Source organism: Myotis daubentonii, chromosome 4 (genome assembly GCF_963259705.1).
Source record: "Myotis daubentonii chromosome 4, mMyoDau2.1, whole genome shotgun sequence".
Taxonomy (NCBI): Eukaryota; Metazoa; Chordata; class Mammalia; order Chiroptera; family Vespertilionidae; genus Myotis; species Myotis daubentonii.
In genome coordinates this window covers 64,316,539-64,338,570 of record NC_081843.1, presented here as the reverse complement: position 1 = coordinate 64,338,570, position 22,032 = coordinate 64,316,539, and positions in this window count along the sequence as shown.

Here is a 22,032-nt window from a genome sequence, read left to right as displayed (position 1 = left end):
AGCATTTTCTTTTCAGAACCTGAGAAGAGACCACATATAACAAAAGATGCCCCCATTGCTCTTTTACTCAGGATATTTCAAGGATTTGGGGAGCTATGAACCGTGGGTGAAGAGGGAATATACAATATGAAAATATATCTTATCTTCTGAATGAGCAAATATATTATTTCTTATAATTTACATTAAAAACAAGACAACAGGACCCACATATAGTTGCTCATGCTAAGCCCAATATCACCAAATCAATATTTAATGATAGCTGTGGCTTTCCCAAAAATGGAATCTGAAACCAGTCAATCAGGAATTCCCTGACCAGCACCAGTGAGCTCATCTGCCTCATAGACCACTGCCATCCCTGTAGAAAAGTGACCTTGCTACACCAATCTGTTTTTTGCTAGTTTAACTTCCTTTTTCCAGCTCCTTTCTGCCCATAAAAGTGTTGCATTTCGCATCACTCCTCATAGCTCCTTTATATCTCCCAGATTGGACACTGCTGGATTCATGAATCATTGAATAAAGCCAATAAGCTCTTTAAATTTACTCAGTTGAACTTTGTTTTTAACAATCTCAACACTGTAACACTGCAATTTGTAACCCAGACTTCAGCAATGGCCTCTGGACATTTTTCTGAGCCAAGATTTCACCTTATTCTCAAGTTCTAGAAACAGTACCTCCGTGGAGTCCTATGTTCTCTGAGAATTAAGTTGTATTTGTTCCTTTCCAGTCCTTCCAGGGATTAGCGTAGGGGGTCTCAGGCTGAAATATTCACAGAAACTAAGAAAAAAATAATGAGTGAGACTGGCAAGATACAAGATAATAGAGAGTCTAGGGCTTGCATGACCCATATAAAAAGGATATTGCTTAGCTGTCACAGATTGCTGCCATATAGGAAAACGAATGCTATTTTCTTTTCTTACAATTATTTTAAGAAAAACCCCAAACCAAAATTTTGTATTTTGCTGAGAAATTTCCCAAAGCTTTAAATGTTGACAAATAATGTAATAATAATAATAATAATAACTTTGTTTGGTCCAACACACACACACACACACACACACACACACACACACACACACACACACACTCCTGTGGGAAAAAATCTGGCTCGGCGGCTCCATTTTCCAAATTCAAGATTATAGCTTTGTTTTAAGAATGTCACCTATCCTATAAATGAGAATCTCTGTGTGAATAAAAATAATAATAATAGAAATTCTTTCTTTGTAGAAATGGCGAGGTGTTTTCAAGTTATAAAATGATAGAATTTCTTAGGAAATGATTCAAAACATTGCACAGTGGCAGCATGGCCAAGAGCTGAGAACATGGCCAAGAGCTCTGAAACCACATGGCCTCTAATTCTTAGTTCTGCTGCTTATTAGTCATGGAACTCTGGACAACTCATTTAAACCTTCTTTGCTTCGGTTTCTTCATTTTTAAAGTTGAGGCGATTATAAAAATAGTAGTGCCTACCTCATAGTACTACGAGATTTAAATGAGTTCACTTTTGTGACTCTCCGGTTAGTGACTATATAATACATGCTAAATATATGTTTGTTGAATAAATTAATTTCACATAACATTTCTGTGCTAAACAGGTAGAATGAACAAGCTTATCCTTGTTTAAGCTATCTGAGGAATCCCACAGGGACCAAGTAAGAAATGTAAGTCTTATCATCCCAGATCACTGGGTGAATATTTACAGTGAGAACATCATGTCACAAGGAACTTCTACAAGGGGGCTTAAAATTACTTTTTTCACCTTGCTAAGATGTTGGCTTGTATTGTTAAGAGACAATTGAGCTACCAGTCAATAATTCCTTACTACCAAGCCCCAAAAGTGTCTGTAGCATGAAGGTGAATGGGATTATTCAGTTAAAATGACCTTTAAAAAACCCAGAACTTGATTTAAATTAACAAGGAAAATACATTAATAAAGAAGGTTTTAACTTGTTATTTCAGAAGCAGTCAATCTTTGGGTCTATAAAGTAGTTGCGTCAATGGGTTAGGAGGAGTAGAAATCGTCTCCTTCCAGATGTCTCTATATATTATCAACATAGTCACAAGTGAAAAATAAACTGTCAGAGATGAGAATCCATAAAAGGCAGGGAGGCCACCCATCACTGGTAACATCATCATGAAAAGCTGTTACATGAAAATGACTAATTCTTATTGTCAGTTTTCATTTCCCAGATTCATCCTTGATAGAATTAAGATGCAAAGTTTCCTAGGTAGATTGGGAATAGAGATAATATCTGACTTTTATTGAATAAGTGTTCTAGGTTCTTAAAAAGCATTTATTAAAAATACATTTTACTATACGCAGTTGTTAAGGTTTGGCTAAGATTCAGTGATTTTGCTCCCCAGGGGATATTTTGGTTATCACAACTGGGTGGGGAGGTGCTACCAGCATCTGGTGGGAAGAAACCAGGGATGATGCCATACATCCTACAAAGCATAGGACAGTCACATTGCCAAAGAATTATTTGGCCAAAGGGTGAATGGTGCTGAAGATGAGAAAGCCTGAAGTGGAATGATAGTTCAGCCAAAATGAAGAAGCCAAAAATTATATTTTAACAGAGTTCCACTACATAATACTGATGATTTGGATTATGCAATATGATATGAAGCAAATAGCATGATTTTAATTTCAGGAAAAACTGGTTTAGATACTACCTGCTCCACTTAACTATGTAAGCTTGAAACACTCTGAGCCTCAGTTTTCTCATCTATAAAAGAAATACAATAGTAGCAACTTCACAGAATAATTGTGAAAAATAGTAAGTTCTTACATACACACTGCCTATAACACTGTCTGGTCCATCGGAAGCACTATATAAATGTCAGCTACAGACTAAGTCAATGATGACGGAAAAAAAAAAAAAAAAACAGAAGTAAAATGCCTATCCTCCTACAGTCAATTCCTCCTATTCTCACCTTAGTGCTGAAATAGAAAATATGACATTGATTTTAGTTTTAGTCAAAAGCATAATCCTAATATATAAAAACCCAGGGTCCATAACATCCAAAACGACCGTAGGCTCGACTGACCTGAAGTCAGTGCTGGGTCAGCGACCCAATGACCCAGCATTGACTGCTGAGTGGGCAGCGGGTCAGGCCTGAAGAGAGGCCTGGAGAAAGAAGCAGGGTCTGATGTGTAGCCTCCATGGCAGCTGTTGATCAGCACTTGCCTCTCTATTTCTCTCCAGGCCTGGCCAGCAGCCATGCCTCTCTTTCTTTCAGGCCTCCACTGGGGCTGCTGATCAGCCCTGCCTCTCTGATCAGCCCATTGATAGACCCAGAGACACTGATTGTCATAGAAACCGACCAATCAGAACCAAATCTGGATGAAGTGCAAGAAGCCAATGGCTGCCTAGGAGGTGGAGGTTTCGACACTGACTGGCATAGAAACTGAACAATCAGAACCTAACCTGGGTGAACTGCAAAGGCAGAACCTAAGGTGGGGGCTGAGGAGGGGTTTTAAGGGCAACAGCTATTTGGTGTGAAGTGTAAGAAAGTGGTTCAATATTTTAATGACCAGTTTGGCAGTATAGTGCATATAGCTATCAGTCCAGATGTAGGGATTATGTATTTTTGTCTGCCAAGAGCATCTCCTCCTGATGAAAAAGGCTTTTCCCCCATTTAAGCAATCCTATCCTATATAATCTATCTATACTAATAAAAGGGTAATATGCTAATTAGACCGGGTCAACCAGCCATCTTCCAGACATCCAAATTCCTTCTGGACAAAGCCATGGTGGTGGGGGCAGAGGCAGAGGCCATTGGGGGCGATCAGACCAGCAGGGGAGGGCAGCTAGAGGTGAGATCAGGCTGGCAGGGGAGGGCTGTTGGGGACTAGATCAGGCCAGCAGGGGAGGGCAGTTAGGGGCGATTAGGCAGGCAGCAGGCAGAGGCAGTTAGGGGCAATCAGTCAGGCAGGCAGGTGAGTGGTTAGGAGCCAGCGATCCCAGATTGCGAGAGGGATGTCCGACCTCCGGTTTAGGCCTGATCTCAAATCTAATCTGGGTGAACTGCAAAGGCAGAACCTAAGGTGGGGGCTGAGGAGGGGTTTTAAGGGCAACAGCTGTTTGGTGTAAAGTGTAAGAAAGTGGTTCAATATTTTAATGACTAGTCTAAATCTCGGTCCTAAACCAGTGTTGGGACATCCCCCAAGCGGTCCCCGATTGGAGAGGGTGCGTGCTGGGCTGAGGGAACCCCTACATACATAAATTTCATGCACTGGGACACTAGTCATTTAATAATATTGCATCTATTCTTTTTCAGTTCTTTTCATTGTATTCTAATATGGCTCATCTATATCCATGTGTGTTCATCAGCACCTACCAAGTACACAGCATCTTGCCATATAAAGATGCATATCCCCATGTCTTCTCCCTGGTTCAGACATTTCTAAATGTTGAAAGCTAAAGTCTCTTTTATAAGGAATATTTCAAACTTTGGTTTCTTTCAGCTACCTCTATAATTCAATAAAGGGTCAGATAATATAAGAGCTGAATACAATTTTCTGATGCATTTGTGAAGTTTTTTTTTTTTTAAATTGAAAAGACCGTGAAGTTTATAATACACAGAAGATGTATATATTTTCCAAATTGTTTTTTAAATTGGCTGGTTGTATTTTTCTGAGATTTCTACCTTTCTCTGTCTTTCACCTCTTCTAGTGCTCTTCTCAGCAAAGCCTTAGCGGATACTTTAGAATATTTTCCCTTTTCTGAAACGGAAATAAGAATTAGAGAAACACTCAGCTATTGTGGTGTTTTCTTCAGTAGAGTTGTGTTTTCTTTAATTGGGGCTTTACATTCTTTGGGAATAAAAAATCTGTTTACTCTGCTGGAGAAATTAAGCTCTGAAGAAATTGTTTTAGTTCTCTTTGTTTATGATGATTTGTTAGCTCTTGACTGCAGAAATAATTTTGTTGTTTACATTAATCTATGGTGGCAGTATTAACCTCACATCATACATAAATATAATTATTGATCATTACCAGCTGTAATTCAGTGTTAGAATTACAGATTTACATAATTGTGCTATTAAGTATAAAGTTGAACTTCATATCTAGGGTCACAAATAACTGGAGGCAGTAGAAACAGAACATTTTGATTATGTGTCATTCATATTTTAATATATGCTGTTGCAATTTTGATCAGTGTCAATGTAAATATTTTTATGTACTTTACATCAATGAGATGCTAATGGGTGGAAATTACAGCAATATTGATCTAGCTAATAAAATGTAATACATTAGTAAGAAAGGATATTTATTTTATGTTTCAACTATTATTATACATTATCTGTCTTGCTTCACAGGCAAAGAAAGATTTTTGAAACAAACCCTATAAACGTCATCTCATTCACAATCATAGTTTTTCTTCTGTCTTTTAAACAGATGTGGATTCAAAACAGCCAATTTCACTTCTATAGCATTCATATATTATTTCTTGATATAATTAGCACATTAAAATTCTCTCATAATCAACAATGTTGACTTTTCTTGAAATATTCTTAAGATGCTACATATGTCTCTATTGTTTAAGTCTCAGTAAGTATACTATATATAAATTATGCAATAAGGCCTAAATTCTAATCTTAGAAATTCAGTGAGCTAACATGCTTCACAAAAACCAATAACTGCAAGCAGAATCCTATATAATAAAGAGATAATATGCAAATTGACCATCACACCCTTGCACAAGAGGGCCGCCCCCATGTGGTCCAAGATGGCCACCACAAGATGGTCGGCAGGAGAGGGCAGTTGTGTGTGATCAGGCCAGCAGGGAGGGCAGTTGGGGGCAACTGGGCCTGCAGAGGAGGGCAGTTGGGAGGGACCGGGCCTGCATGGGTGGGTAGTTAGGGGCAACCAGGCTGGTAGGAGAGGGCAGTTAGGGATGACCAGGCCAGCAGGCAAGGGCAGTTTGGGAGATCTGGCTGGCAGGGGAGCAGTTAGGCATTGATCAGGCTGGCAGGGGAGTGGTTAAGGGGAAATCAGGCTGGCCGGCAGAAGCGGTTAGGGGCAATCAGGCAGGAAGGCAGGTGAGTGGTTGGGAACCAGCAGTCCTGGATTGTGAGAGGGATGTCCAGATTGGAGAGAGTGCAGACTGGGCTGAGGGACACCCTCCTCTCCCCCGTGCATGGATTTCGTGCACAAGGCCTCTAGTTTCATATAAAGCAATTTGGACTATGATATCAAAAATTCAATAGACTTCTAACTTCTCAACACTAAATTTAAACTTACTTTTGGAGGTATTTTTTTAATTTGTAAATCAAAATTGGAAAGGATTTTACATGTTAATTAAAATTTTGCTAATTCCTGTATTTTAATGTATTCATTGGTTTATTCTTGTTTGTGCCCTGACTGGGGATAGAACCTCCAAACCAGTTGTAATGGGAGGATGCTCTAACCAACTGAGCTACCAGCCAGGGCTTTAAACCCTGTTTAAGTTTGGTAAAATCATATAAAATTTACCATCTTAATAATTTTTAAGTGTACAATATAGTGTAGTAATCTTAAATACATTCTCAATGTCTCACAAGCAATCTCCAAAATTCCTTTCATCTTGAAAAAATTAAACTTAATACGCATTAAGCAATTCCCTATTCCTATTTTTCCCCCAGTCCCTGGCAACTACCATTCTACTTTCTTTCTGTCTCTATAAATTTGACTATTCCAAATACATCATATAAGTGGAATCACATAGCATTTATCTTTTTTGGCTGGCTTATTCCACTTAGCATAAGTCCTCAAGGTTCATTCATATTATAGAATGTCAGGATTTCCTTTCCTTTTAGTATGCATACACCACATTGTGTTTATCTATTGATCTATCAATGGACACTTGAGTTGTTTCCATCTTTTGGCTATTTTGAGTAATGTTGTTATGCACATGGGTGTACAAATATCTCTTTGTGGCCCTGCTTTTATTTATTTATTTTGGATATATACCTAGAAGTGGAATTGTTGGATCATATGGTAACTAATTTTTTTGAGGAACAGCTATACTGTCTTTCATAGCAGATAAACTCTTTTACATTTACACCAACAGTGCACAAGGGTTCCAATTTCTCCACATTCTCACCAAAACTGCATAGTCATAATTAAAGTGTTAATTTTCCAAATTGTGAGGGTCTGTAGTTTTTCTACTAATCCTTGAAATCAACTTCCCAAAATACCCTAAGTGCCAGCCTTGCCTAATTACTTTTAGTGTACCAGACGGCTCTATATATCCAAGTCTTTGTCTACCAGACTTTCTCTGCTTAGTATATTTTCTCTATACCTAACCCTTTTTCACTCTAGTCACCCTCTGTCCTCCAATCCTTTTGGCTGCCCTAAAGTTCTTCTTTAAGTCTCAAATAAACATTTACTCACTTTAAAATATTAAATGTAAATGGTATTTCATCATTAAGCTTTTCTGACCACACTGTCCCTCAGATAAATAAACATTGACTACCTTTTTCTTCATGTCTCATCTGTAAGTACTCTATTACTCTTCTATCACAGTGCCTATAATATTTTTATTTGCCCACCAGAATATATTGCTCTAATTTGCTTATATATTTCAGTCCTACTAAACTGAGTCACTTGAGTTCAGAAGCCTTGTCTTATTGTTTTAGGTTCTTCCCTCAAAAAACAGAACATAAATAAATGATTAATTATTGGTTGTTGAGATTGTTTCCAAAAATTATTCTATATTTTGGAAACCCTACTGAATTTTCACTGAGATGATAAACCAAAGATACTTAAGTGCATATTTTAGCCTCATTAGCCTTTGAAGTTATTGTTTCCCCTTGTCTTGACATGAAGCACTAGAGATGCTCCAGAATAGATAAACTATGCTTCCTTCCAGTTGAGGACTAACGATCCTTCCAGGAGGCTACTCAACTTATCATGAAGTTGCCATGCTCAACAAGTCAGACTCAAGATATAATGAAAGTTTATTGTAGGAGTCAAAATGCAAGAAAATGAAAGAACTCTCTCTTTTTCTTTATTCTTCCTTATTTTTCTTAGTCTGCTAGCTTGCTGAAAATGTGTATTTGGGTTGAAAACTTACCTCCTGAGCCTCGAGAATATGGCATCAGACATACATGTCATGCAAAAGGTTTTTTAATCATAATCTGATTTACTTGTAATGTGAATCACTGTATTCTTTGCATTTAGAGTTTCTTCAAATGTGAAAGGGGATAATGATGCAAACCTCTCCACAAGATCACTGTGTCACTTAACTAATTACTACTGTAATTACAACATACTTAGAAAATATAACGCGCTGTACAAATGCCAAGTGTTGTTATTAGAATCATTTGAGTGCTCAGCTCATCTAAATTTACTACGTTAGTAAGGCAAATAATTCTAAACAGTAAGAAAGCCTCAACTATACATACTAATTCATCTAATTTAAACATTTATTATGTACCATAAATATGCCTTGTTCAAATATGCATTCTAGTTAAAGCCATCATTAAAATCATCCCTCAGAAATTGAGTTGCTTGAGGTCTGCATAAAATTAATTCTGCTTTGGATTTTCACAGTGACATTTTAAATCACATTTATTATATAAATAATTTCTCTGTTGATTTGTTTGTTTACCTGATTGAATGCAAATTGTCAGGGATTCAGCTAATACTAAAATTTTTAAGTGAGAATAAAAGGAAGGAAATTAGCACACTTTCTTTGTCTCTGTAGTGAAAGATTTGAAAAAGAAACAATATATTTTTAACTGCCATGCTATTATTTCATCTAATATCCATTAGGGGACTTCTTCTGGAAAGGAAATGCCCAAGAGTAGAAATGTGATGTGTGCTTTGAGGAAAAACTTGATTTTGGCAGTGAAAGCCAGATTATCTCCATAGGTTAAAGCTGCGGGTCCCAGAGTTGATAGGACATTAGCAAAGTCGAGTAGAAGCTATGTGTGGATTCTTATTGCTGCAGCGCATCAAAAGGTGAAACACAGTGACTGATGCTCCATGTAGAATACAGCAATTCTGTGAGATTGCTTTTTTCTTAAATAAATTCACTATTATATTTAAAATTTTCTTTTTAAAAATTGTTATTGAATTTAATTAGCTTGTTCCAAGTAATAGTGTTTTACCCTCTACAATCAAAAGCTGAATTCTGTATTTAGTTTGTACAGTTTCCTCTGAAAAATACAAGCTACTGGTCAGTTGCATCAATACCAAAACCTTTCTCCATAGAAGTCAAAATAGGATTGCCACTGCTGAGTATAAAATATAACCCTCCCACACACACAGCATGGGATATTATCGCTGATTCTGGTAGGGGCCTCTTTTGTCAGGGACTTCAAGACACATATTAACAGTTGTAAAATAATAATAATGATAAAAGTAATGATAATAATAATAATAATAAAACAACTTGAGGCTTTCCTGACAAGAAGTCCTTCATACTACAAGTACTATAAATGAAAATTTCATTAAACCTCTAATTCCTCTACATTTCCTAATGCAGATTAAACAACTACCCACACAATTTTTTTCCATTGAAAACTGTAAAATACACCAGTAAATGAAGTTATCTCCCCACCTACTGACTCTTTTCTAACAAATACTATCCTGTCACAAAACAATGTATTTTCACCAATGACCACCCATTGGAAATAACCACCCTCAATAGATATACAGTGAAGTGGTGACTAGAAGCACTAGCATACATATCAGGAGAGCGAACTTTAGAAAATGAAACTTTGAACGTATTTACCTTTTTTTGTGTCTTATTTGTCAGACACATATCAGGTAATTTCTAATTTCTGAACTATCACAGTAAAAGCAAAGCAAACTCTGTCACCATTTCAATTTACAAATGAAATGTATTTTTGAGATTAAAAGGCAATGTACTGGAAAATGTATTATGAAGATATATTACATTTTAGGGAAATTAATTGTGACTGCTAAGTAATAGACTAAATATATTGATGTAATTCTGTTCAAAATATTTTATAGTCATAGTGAAAATAAAGTATGCTGAACCAGATTTACATTTGTCTTTCTCTTTCAGACTCTTCTCCATCACATTTATCTTCTTAATTTAAAAAACTGAGCATACGTCAAAAGAGATTGCTCTTGAAACATTAAAATATGTATAAATATGGTCATAAATGCATTTTAAGTAAATTTCAAAACTTAATTGCAAGACTAATAACATTAATTATGAATATAGTTAAGCCTTGAAATAACTGGATATTATTTTTATATTTTTTGTTTATGCTTTAAACACACACTTATATACCAACACCCAAACCAGCATAACCTTGTTCAAAGGGTTTCTTAGACTAAGTTTTTAGTTTGATACAAAAATATATTATTCTCTTTGTATTTTCCAGCAACTTGACATCTCTATTGATGGTCATGTAGCTTTTATTATTTATTTTTTTTAAATATATTTCTTTATTGATTTCAGAGAGGAAGGGAGAAGAAGAGAGAGACAGAAACATCAATGATGAGAGAGAATTATTGACCGGCTGCCTCCTGCATGCTCCCCACTGGGGATCAAGCCTGAAGCCCAGGCGTATGCCCTTGGCCAGAATCTTTCAGTCCACAGGCTGATACTTTATCCACTGAGCCAAGCCGGCTAGGGCTTATGTAGTTCTTATAAGTAACATCTGAGTTATGTAAGCGAGTACTTATCAGCAAACTAAACAACTAATTTGATACATATTATTTAATAAAATGCAGAAATTGCCCCTTAATAAGAAAAATATAATTATATGTAATTAGTCTTTCATTCTTTATTTTATTTCTATTGTGATTGCCTATTATTTGTGTTGAGTATTTTTGTATAGTGATATTTTGATTTATGAGTTACCTAGGAATTGAGCAATTATATAAGAAATCAGCAGTGTTTCCAAAAAGTTGAAAAAATTAGGCCATGTAAAGTGTTGCTATATGCAATTTTAACTGTTTGAAAAATACACTTCTGAGCATAGATTGGTTGAAATAAATAGATGGGCCCTAAGGAAGTAATAGGTCTTATCATTTGTCTCTATTGCAAAGTATTCTTTACCTGAAGTCTTAACTCATCTGGGGACAGCCTTTATTTTCTACAGTATCTGTTTGTTTGTTTTTAATCCTATACCCTAATTAAATGTAACAAAATTATTTTTCAAGAATTGTGTTGATTGGGCTCTTAATTCATAATGTTCCTTCTAGAATGACTAAATTGAAAATTATTTGATACATGACTTCCAATGTCACAGGGGATTCAAGCTAGGACTTAACCCATGTGTCGTTTTACTACCACACAATGATATTCAGGGCTTCCTCAAGAGGGAAAGAAATACTTTTGTTTGGTTGCTTAAATTTCTTGGAAGTGTTTCCATGGGTATTTGGAAGGGAGTCTGAAGGCATGTCTGATGGAAGGTTTTTAGCATTAGTATCTAGATCAGTGATGGCGAACCTTTTGAGCTCAGCGTGTCAGCATTTTGAAAAACCCTAACTTAACTCTGGTACCGTGTCACATATAGAAAGTTTTTGATATTTGCAACCATAATAAAACAAAGACGTATATTTTTGATATTTATTTTATATATTTAAATGCTATTTAACAAAGAAAAATCAACCAAAAAAAATGAGTTCGTGTGTCACCTCTGACACGCATGTCATAGGTTTACCATCACTGGTCTAGATTAAAGAATTGGTTTTAATCTTTCACAGATTTCTCCTCCCATCTATGCTACTGTTTCTCAAAAAATGTATGTCACCTCCCAACCCCACCACACTCTCCCCATGCCAACTGCCTTTCACAATGCCTGAGTGAGAGCACTTGCTCTATTGCTGATTCTGACAGCAGTCTGCTCTCTCCAACAGCTCTGATGTCTTGGCAGGCACTCTCACATTTAAATTTCTAAGTTTCCCTCCAATAAAGTTAATCATTAGTGAATTCTATTTATTAACAAATGATTACTCACTGGTATTGCTTTCTACCTTCCAAATTATCACCTTCATGATTAATAAAATATATTGTATAATTTTCATTAGAATGATATATTATTCTATACTAGAGGCCCGATGCACGAAATTCGTGCAAGAGTAGGCCTTCCTTTCCCTGGCTGCCGGCACTGGCTTCCCTCTGGCACCCAGGACCCGGGCTTCCCTCACAACCCCGGCTTCATCCGGAAGGTCGTCCAGAAGGACATTTGGTCTAATTAGCATATTATGCTTTTATTATTATAGATACTGAAATGGGGAACAAATAATTAGAGAAAGCCAAAAGTATGGCAGATAGCTAATGAATTCAAAATACTGGAATGAAAAAGAAAATTTTATAGTATACAGCAAAAGTTTGGAGACTAGGATTTTGATTTCCAGATTTTACAGGAATCTGGCACATCACCAGGGCAGTCAAAAATCAGCTAACACTACAGGTTGATCTTTAACTTCTCTAGGTCATTTCTAAAAGTTGCCTGAAAAGTGAGGAAGGCTAACGATGAAAGGGGACTCATACTTCTAGAAATTCACTTACCAAAATTAAGGCAATAATATATTCTGTATAATATTATCACTATACAAAATAGGAAATTGTAAAACTATAAGGACGGGGAAATCAGCCTAATGGTTTCCCTTCATCTTTTATGCAGACTTAACCACAAACATAAAATACCAAACAGAACTTTGATTTTTCAAGAGTATCAGAAAACTGTGAAAATCATGAAAGTGTTATCATTATAACTAGCTAGCAAATATTAATAATAGAAAGAGAGCAAAAGGGAGGCCGAACAGTATAAGCATGGTCATCTGGGCAGCTTCACCAGGAAACTACAGCTTCATGTTCCCCAGGGAACCACATATCCGTTCCCTGAAAATCACTGGGGGAAGGGATCCGACAGAGGGGTAGATGGGTAAACATGCGCAGTGAAGTTAAGGTGACAAGGGGAAGGTGCTTGCTTGTCAGTCTAGCCTGGGAAAAAGATAATTGACTAGGAGGGTGGAGCCACTGCAAGGGCACAAAATCTTGGAAGTTAAAATCCCCAGACAAAAGTCCCCTCTCTCTGTGTCTCTTGTTCCTCTTGCTCCCTTGTGTTCTTTTGCTCAGTGACCCACACTCGCCAGTGTCCTAGCCCGTTCTCTCTCCGCAGCCATGTGGCCTTAAGCAGCCGCATGGCTTACGGCCATGTGGACCCCAAAGCAATGGACTGCAGCTGGGAGCACAAGCTAAGCTAGCCGGCTGCTGGGCTGGACTGGACTTCAATATGGAGCAGAAGTTCTAGGCCATGGCTTTCTTCCTGGCCCTGCTGAAGACAAGATTGGACTTCTTCCATGGCGGGACAGACAGAGAGGGGAGCTTGGAGGGTAACCCCCTTAATTTTACATCATCAATAAAGCTTTCCACAGCATCCCATGCTCCCTTGTGGGCCTCAGGACATTTTTTCTTCATGCCACTCCGAGAAATCTACCAAATCTCACTTGTTACTCTTATTCTGAAAATCAGTACGAATGATTTCAGCTACCCAGTTACACTAGTCAAGAATTATAAGCTTTCCAGAATTTTCAGTCCCATTGCCATAACAAGTGAAATGAATGGTTGTTAGTGATCTGCTCCAACTTCATCCTGCTCTGTCTTCTAGTCTATATAAAGCATCACGTGACTTCATGTGAATGATTTATACTGTTTAAATCAGGATCCTCTAGACAGGGGTGGGGAACCTTTTCCCTGCCAAGGGCCATTTGGATATTTATAACATCATTCTCGGGCCATACAAAATTATCAGCTTAAAAAGTAGCCTGCTATATTTGGTCAAACATTTAATTAACTCACCCCTAATATCTTGGCAGGGCCAGACCAAATGACTTCTCAGGCCTTATACACTCAGGCCGGATGTTCTCCATTCTAGTGTGCTGCAAGAATTTTTAAAACATGCAATACCAGACAACGCAATCAAAGGCACTGGCCTCTTTTTCCTTAGATTGTCAAATTAAAAAATGACAACAGTCTACACAATAATAGCCATCCATTGTAAACGAATCAAAATTATACCTAGTTTTTTGTCAGATTGGCAAAAACTATGATGTATTTTTTGTTGTGCCACAGAATTTTAGTAATTAATGTGTGCCATGAGATGAAAAAGGATGAAAATTGCTGGTCCACCTTACTAACTTAGCTCTCTTCAACCTACGTAAACCCAAGGTATACTACTATGTGATATATTTCTCAAATAGACCATTTTCTCATTTTACCCGGGTCCGTGAGAACTAACTTTCATTACCAAACAATAATATGGGGAACCACAGTTTATTCTTGTATTATTTATTAATTATTGTATTATGACCATAAACCTACTTTTGCCCACACTGTATTTTATTCTCTTCTCCAGGGACTGTTTTGTTCCTAAGAGTAGGAATAATCTTCCTCACCTGCCTTTTATTATATATCCCTCTCTATTTAGGGAATATGTTCCCCCTTACGTATGCATAATATTACTAAGAAACCCTGAAATGTTCTCAGGAGGGGGATTTGAAGGTGTACAAAATGAAGTCATACATATTCTGGTGTTCGATCATTCATTTGTTCTTTTGATATTAACCAAGTGCCTATTATGCACCAGGCACAGTGAGAGTTGCTGTGAAAACAGCTAACGATAAAGAAGTGATGAGGCAAACCCAGATCTTTTCCCTCCACTATGACTTCATCATTACGACGATTTATATGCCCCAGATCTTAACCCATAATAAATTTGCAATTACATCTTGAATTAACCAATCAGTGACTTGTGGAATAAATATTTATATCATATTGTAAGTGACAATGTGGAAATTTTGGGAAGAAAATATAGTCAAAGCTGGAATATTTTATTTTATGAAGACATGTTTGGGAAATAGCTTATCAGGAAGGGAAATCATACTTTGCCACTTAAAAAAATCTGTTTACTTTATAGCAATGTGTATGTAAATGCATTTAATATCATAAGGGCAGACAGCAACAAATATCAGACTCATTCCAACTAAATGCCAAAACCTCTAGATTGTTCCTAGTCCTCATCTTTTACTTTTCTTCCAAGAATAGGGTAGTTAGTAATTAACACAAGATTATAAAAAAAATATCCCATAAGTATACTAAGGGCTATTAAAATAATATGACAGATCACTAACCTAATTTAACATTTTTGCATGTAATTTGGTTAACTAGGGAAATGCAAGTCACTTGGAACATCTGCTCAAAATTGCATATTGAATCCAAAGAATGCCCAAATCATTATTCTTATGATTTTCACGAATAATATAGTTTATGCAATATTTGTGCCATAAACTATGTTAGTTTCTAATATCAGCATTTTGAACACAAATTGTCACTTACTTACCTAAAGGAATTAGCTCCCCTTCAGTACGAGAAATATATAGAAAAGTAAATATGGTTTATTCAAAATGTGGAATTCTGACTGCTCACAGATATTACAAAATGGGCTTCAGTTCAGGTCATAATTTGGGACTGTGATTCCCAAACATGTCTGAGAATATTACTTAACATTCTTTTGGGGGAAAAAATACAAATTCCCAATCTTCTCCCATTGGATTCAGTTTCAACAAGTATATAATGAGAACCAGGGAATATATTTTTAAAAACTAATTTAAAGTACTGTTTATGTTTGGCCAATTTTAGGAGAAAGACCTTTTAAAACCAACATAGCTGATGGATCACATGTTGAAAGAGGGTTGATTTATATATACATCTTAATCTGTCTGATAAAAAAAAATAGCCATTAGAAAATGTAGAAAAAAAAAACTTCTGTTTCTTCAATACGGTAGCTTTACTAATCAGTAAGATTGGTTTGGATTTAGCAATGTCTTAGGTTTTTATCAGTTTTCTCTGCCCTTGGCCAAGGTTAACTAAGTTCAAATTTCTGTGAATGAGTGTCTTTCCCTGATGAGCTATCGCCTATATTAAAAATCCTGTTTCCATACCAGACTGATAATGTTCTCTGGACATGGAAAACTGAGATGGTTAGATCTGTACCTTATAAGCCCTAAGAGAAAATCACTTGCCATTATTTGGAAATAAGCTGCTAACTCCCCGAATGTTCTACACAAACATTTTGAATTACCAAAAATGTATGTAAGAGTATTTTAAAAGTGAGCAAAATCTATTTTTGTTTTCCCTTCTTATTCTCACTGGTCATTTCCCCAGTCAATATGTCCAACTGGGATCACACATATGTACTCTGATTAACTCAAGGTATGAAGTTGGCATGGTTGTGTAGGGATAAATGACATCTGTATTCCTCCCGTAATCATATTCTAACAACAATACTTATCTTCAGATCTATGTTTTTTACCAATTCATATTATCCAGTGAAGAAGAATCTAGTTTACTATGCACCTTATTTTGCATTATGTGAAACTTCCAAAAGAACCATTACCAATACGCTTCCTTTAAACTCCTAGCATCCTAGACATGCATGTTGGACAAGATCTGGAACAGCTATCCAGTAAGATTAGTTTTCTATTTATAGGCATCCATTATCTGTGGAAAAGGAGCCAGAATAAACCCGCAGACTATAAGCCTCCTTCCGGTAATATCCTCCCAGTGCCGATTCAGGCACTAACCACAAAACTTCATTAGATACATTCAACCCTTGTCTAATATTTTACAGAAAATGCCGACCTAAATTAAGTGGTTTGTCATACAACAATTACTAGTGAATCTGGCATTTATGACTCAGAGGTCCTAAGTTTCCAAAAACTGTATATATTTTTTTCTCTTTTTGTATGAATCTGCTACTGGTGGTATTGTTACTGACCTTTTGCAAGGAAATCAATGCATTTGACCTTGAAAGACTGACAATCTGATCTTATTCCTCTACCAGACTTTCCACTTTGAAAACATACTATGAGGTTCTCTCATAGCTATTTCCCCCTCCACTGTAGAAGTTCCTTTTCCCAGTCAGTCTACTTCTTGGGGATATTAATGGCATAATATTATTATTGCCACTGCCTCTTTTTTCTTTTTGAAATGCAGATCGCCAGGTTTAGCAATTGCAGATTGGATTTGAAAGTGAAGAGATTCAAATGCAGTAATGCTGCCAGAAGACAGCTCCTTCACTGATTTAGAATCAGTGAAATGTGTGACAGGAAAGACTATGTGTTGGCAATAGGGCTTGATACATGTTTCAAGAGCAAAATTGAAACTCTCCTCCCATGGTTTGCAGCTATAGATCACTAAAAGATCTTCTCATAAGCAGAAGGGTGCAGGCCCTGCCTTCTCCTTCATCCTCTCAGGGTGGAGACACAGATTTCAAAATTAGATGTGTCAAAGCGTTCAAAATTTATTGCTGAAGCACATGCCTAAAACTGTCTCTTATTGAAAAAATATATTAATTATATTTCTGCCTTTTTATCATGTAAATTTAGAGCTCATGAAAGGAACCAGATGGACAGCTTTTGGAAATGAATCCTTCCTTTGATTAAAAGACAAGGAATAAGTTTCTAGATGCTCTAATCTCAGAAAAGCTCCCTCCTAAACTTTTAACAGCATTAAAAGGGCTGGATATTGTGAACGCCAAGTTTCTTGTGTGTGTGCCTATGTAGGCAAGTACTTATTAGTGCCAACAACCATCTAAGGTTTCTAGTAAATATATTTATTGAATTTTTGGACCTTTAAAGATGAAAGCACTTTAATTCATCAAACAACATTCTATACATCACATGAATTCAAATCATTTTAAAATTAAGATAGTATGACTCTAACATTTCAAATGTAATTCTTCCTGTTTTGAAATCTCCTACTTATCAGATTGAATTTATTTTTCAATAATTTTGGTTACTAAGTAATTAATCTGATTATTAAAAGTATGTAATTATATGTTTTTCCTATTTTGAAATAAATATTTACTGAACACCCATTCTATGTCAGTCCTATTGTAAGATGTTGATTCAATGGTAAATGAAAAGACATTATTCGGACTCTGAAGGCATTGTCATTCTAGAAGAAAAGGCCAAGAGCCAAGACTGGGGAAAGTGCAAAATGCTAAGAAATCAGACTAAGGAGATAACTGACTCAGTTTTGGGGAGTCAGAGAACATGAAAAGGGTAGATATAGGAATCTGGCATCTTGAAAGCAGCCAATTCAGTTCAAATAGTGGCTGATGGTGAAATTTGGCGGCAGTTGTAGATGAGTTTGTAGAATGTGTTTCATATTAAAATTTAGAAATTTATAGCTTAACTTTGTTCATGTATCTCTGGTGCTGAAACTAATAAGGCTGACAGCTAGAAAAATAAATAACTGAATTAAAAAGTACATAAATAAATGCATCATAAATAAACTGTAATAAGGAAGCCCATCGAGGATTAAGAGGACTCACCACCATTCAGGATATCTTTTAACAATATATTAATACTTAAAAGATTGCTCACATCTTGCAGTTCACACTGGGCGTATTTTCTACTTCAGCTTCCTTCTTTCCCGACTCACACTGGCTTTTGTACACAATCTAAAGCAGGAGATGAGTAAAAATAAAATCAAAGCCTGAGCTTAAATTAATATCTTGGTTGATTGATTTCCCAATAAAATAGAACTACTGGCATTATAAACCCTATTGATTGATCTGATTTGATAGAAGTTTAGTTGAAACTAGCATTTTACCCTCGGGTATTGACAAAATGCTAAATTGTCTATTTGGTGATAGCCTGTTGTATGTTTCCTCCAGAAACTGCAAACTGAATGTGTTTACTTAGTTACTGCTATCCTTGGTTTACAGTAAGGCTCAAAGCCCTAGTTCTCAAGTATTAGCTTTACCCCAGGCCTAGAATAAAATGAATTATATACTTCATGTTTTACAGTACTCAGTTTATTTTTCTAAATATATGTTTATTGATTTCGGAGAGGGAGAGAGAGATAGAAACATCAATGATGAGACAGAATCATTGATTGGCTTCCTCCTGCACATCCCCTATTAGGGATCGAGCCTGCAACCAAGGCACGTGCCCTTGACTAGAATCAAACCAGGGACCCTTCAGTCTGCAGGCCGATGCTCTATCCACTGAGCCAAACTGGCTAGGGCTCAATTTTATTTCTTAAGAACCAATTTTTTAGATTGCTAAAACTTCCATCAGAAGTGATTTCAGACACAAAACCAATAAAATAATAATTTATTTCTTATGTTAAGAGGAGGTCCAGTCAAGAAGGTGGCGTAGGTAAATGCAGTACTTGCCACCTCCCACAACCACATTGAAATTACAACTAAAATACAGAACAACCATCATTCAGAACCACCTGCAATCTAGCTGAATGGAAGTCCCACAACCAGGGAATTAAAGAAGAAGCATATTGAGACTGGTAGGAGGGTCAGAAACATAGGTCGGAACCTCGGAACCAGATGGTTCCACACCCACAATTGGCGGTTTAAAATTGGGAGGGTAGCTTGGCTGTGGAGTTTCCCTGAGGAGTGAGGAGGGCCATCCCCACACCAGCTACCTCCCCCTCCCCCCAGCCAAGAATAGGAGACCCTAAAACTTGGGGCTGTAAAAACCAGTGGGGATTGTGGCTGAATGACAGGGAAGCTGCTGGAGCTCAGGATTCCTCTTAAAGGGCCTGCACGTGGGCTTATTCCAACTCACTCCGTCTGAGTTCCTGCGCTGGGACAGCAGCTTAAAAATAACCTGGGACACTTGAGAACGAAGGCTTTGAGCCTTCCTATAAACTTGTCTGGTATCGGAGCGAGAGTTGGAGGAGCAGATGTGCTGGGGCCAGTGTTCCTTTGCTGAGCATCCCCACCACAGGCCCAGCAGGCAGGTGCCATATCTGAGTCTCCATCAACTTGCCTCACATTTTTCACCCAACCCTGGTAATTCCTCAAGACCCTGCCTCTCCCTACTTACAGCCTCATTCAAGCCATTTCCAGTGGCTTTTCCATACCACTGGCCTCTCTTACCTCATGATTCGGACTTTCCTAAAATCTCTCAAACAAGGCTTCAGTATGCCTCAGAAACCAGCACTAGGGGCAGCCCACCCTGGTTCATAGCTTGGCCTCTCCTGGGCACCTCCAAGCCCAACACAAGTAGCAGCCATCTGAAGATTGCTTTGGAGCTCATGCTGAGTGGCCCAAGCAGGGCACAAGTAGTGCACCCAATAGATATCATCATTCATTATTTCAAGCTGAGAGTCCTTCCTACCCTGCACTAGATAGTGCTTAATTTTTTTAAAAAAAAAATTATCTTTAAATACACATAAATATTTTATGATACTTTTAAAATCATGACATGTGCATGCTATTATAAGTAGTATGGTATATCTACCATACTACTTATAATAAACTAAACTGCAATTCTAATCCTTTATTTCATCTTTATAGTTTTACTAGAGGCCTGATGCACAAAATTCATGCCAGAGTGGGCCTTCCTTTCCTTGGCTGCCAGCACCAGTTTCCTTCTGCCACCCGGGACCTGGGTTTCCCTCACAGCCCTGGCTTTGTCCTGAAGGTCATCTGGTCTAATTACCATATTACATTTTTATTATTATAGATTATATTTATCATAACTCATAGGGATTTCTAAACTTCTATTTAATTTAAAATACCCTATTCAAGAAGGAGTGGTAAATGAAAAGAATTTACTCCAAGTCAATGATGAAACAGAATCTTATAGGAAGTAAGAAACAATTTTTAAAAATGGGCACTGAATCTCTCCTCTCAGTTAGCTTTGGGTCAAGTGTCAATCTATAGTTGTAAAGACAAGGTTCCTACTTCATCCCTCAACTAAGAAATAGTTCTTGTCCTAAGTTTCAATTGATTGTAGTGCTGTGTAGTAACTAAGGACTGCAAAATTGTCTGTCAGAAATGAGAACACCATACCAAAGATTTATAATAAATATACATATTTTTCAAAATTATCTGAAATCCATGTCTGTTACTCCAGAGTAGGGCTGTATATGCTAACTTCAAACTTCGTTAGTGAAGAAATAGGTATGTAGTCACTACTACTGATACAAATGAGGAATCATAAGGATGAAAAGTAAAATTATATATTTACCATACTACTTATAATAAACTAAACTGCAAATGATTATTAAAATGTTGAAAATTAAAATTAAAAGCAAAGGCATACTGAAAAAAATTTTAGGTGAATATTTATAATTGTTGGGAGGGGAGTCATGAGCATTGCATTAAAAAGAAACACCAATAAAGGAAATTTGTTAGGTTTAATTACCTAAAAATGTAATGCTTGTATAGGACAAACAAAAAATTTTAAATCAAAGAAAAATGTATAAAAATTATTTGTAAAATATGTGAAAGGCAAATTATTAAAATTGTTAATAAGTAAATAAATCTTATCAACTAATAAATTGAAAACAATGACCTCAATTGAAAAAATGAGCAAGATACATAATTCACACACAAGAAGAAATACAAATGAACATATAGCTTATGAAAGGATGTTTATGTCTCCAAGCAAACACTATAAATTAAAGTAACACATTTTTCTTTAAAGATTGGGTTGGATTAGTAAGGTTGATAATGCCCATTTGCTAGTAAGGGTGAGGAGAAATGGATATTCTCACTAAAGATGAAAGTATATATTTGTACATGTTTCTGAGAGAAATCTGTTAATAGATAGAAAAATAGATATACATATGATGTATACATATAGTTAACCCTTGGAAAACACAGGGGTTAGGGACCCTGAACCCGAAGCAGTAGAAAATTTGTGTCTAACTTTTGACTCCACAAAAAATTAACTGCAGTTGTTTCTCAGTATCTGGAAGGGATATGTTTTAGGACCTCCCCATATGCCCAAATCCACAAATGTTCAGTCCCTTATATGAAGTGGCCTAGAACAGTACATACAGTAGGCACTCTGCATCCATGGATTCCCAACTTTGGATTAAAAATATTCTTTTCTATCGCCATTGCTTGAATCTGTGGATGTAAAACTGGGATATGGAGAGCCAACTGCATGTTTGGGGGAAAAAACATGTATAAGTGGATCCACACAGTTCAAACTCATATTGTTCAAGGGTCAACTGAACTTACATGTGTGTGTAAAATTATATATATAATTTTCATACTCTAACTCAAAATGTCTAG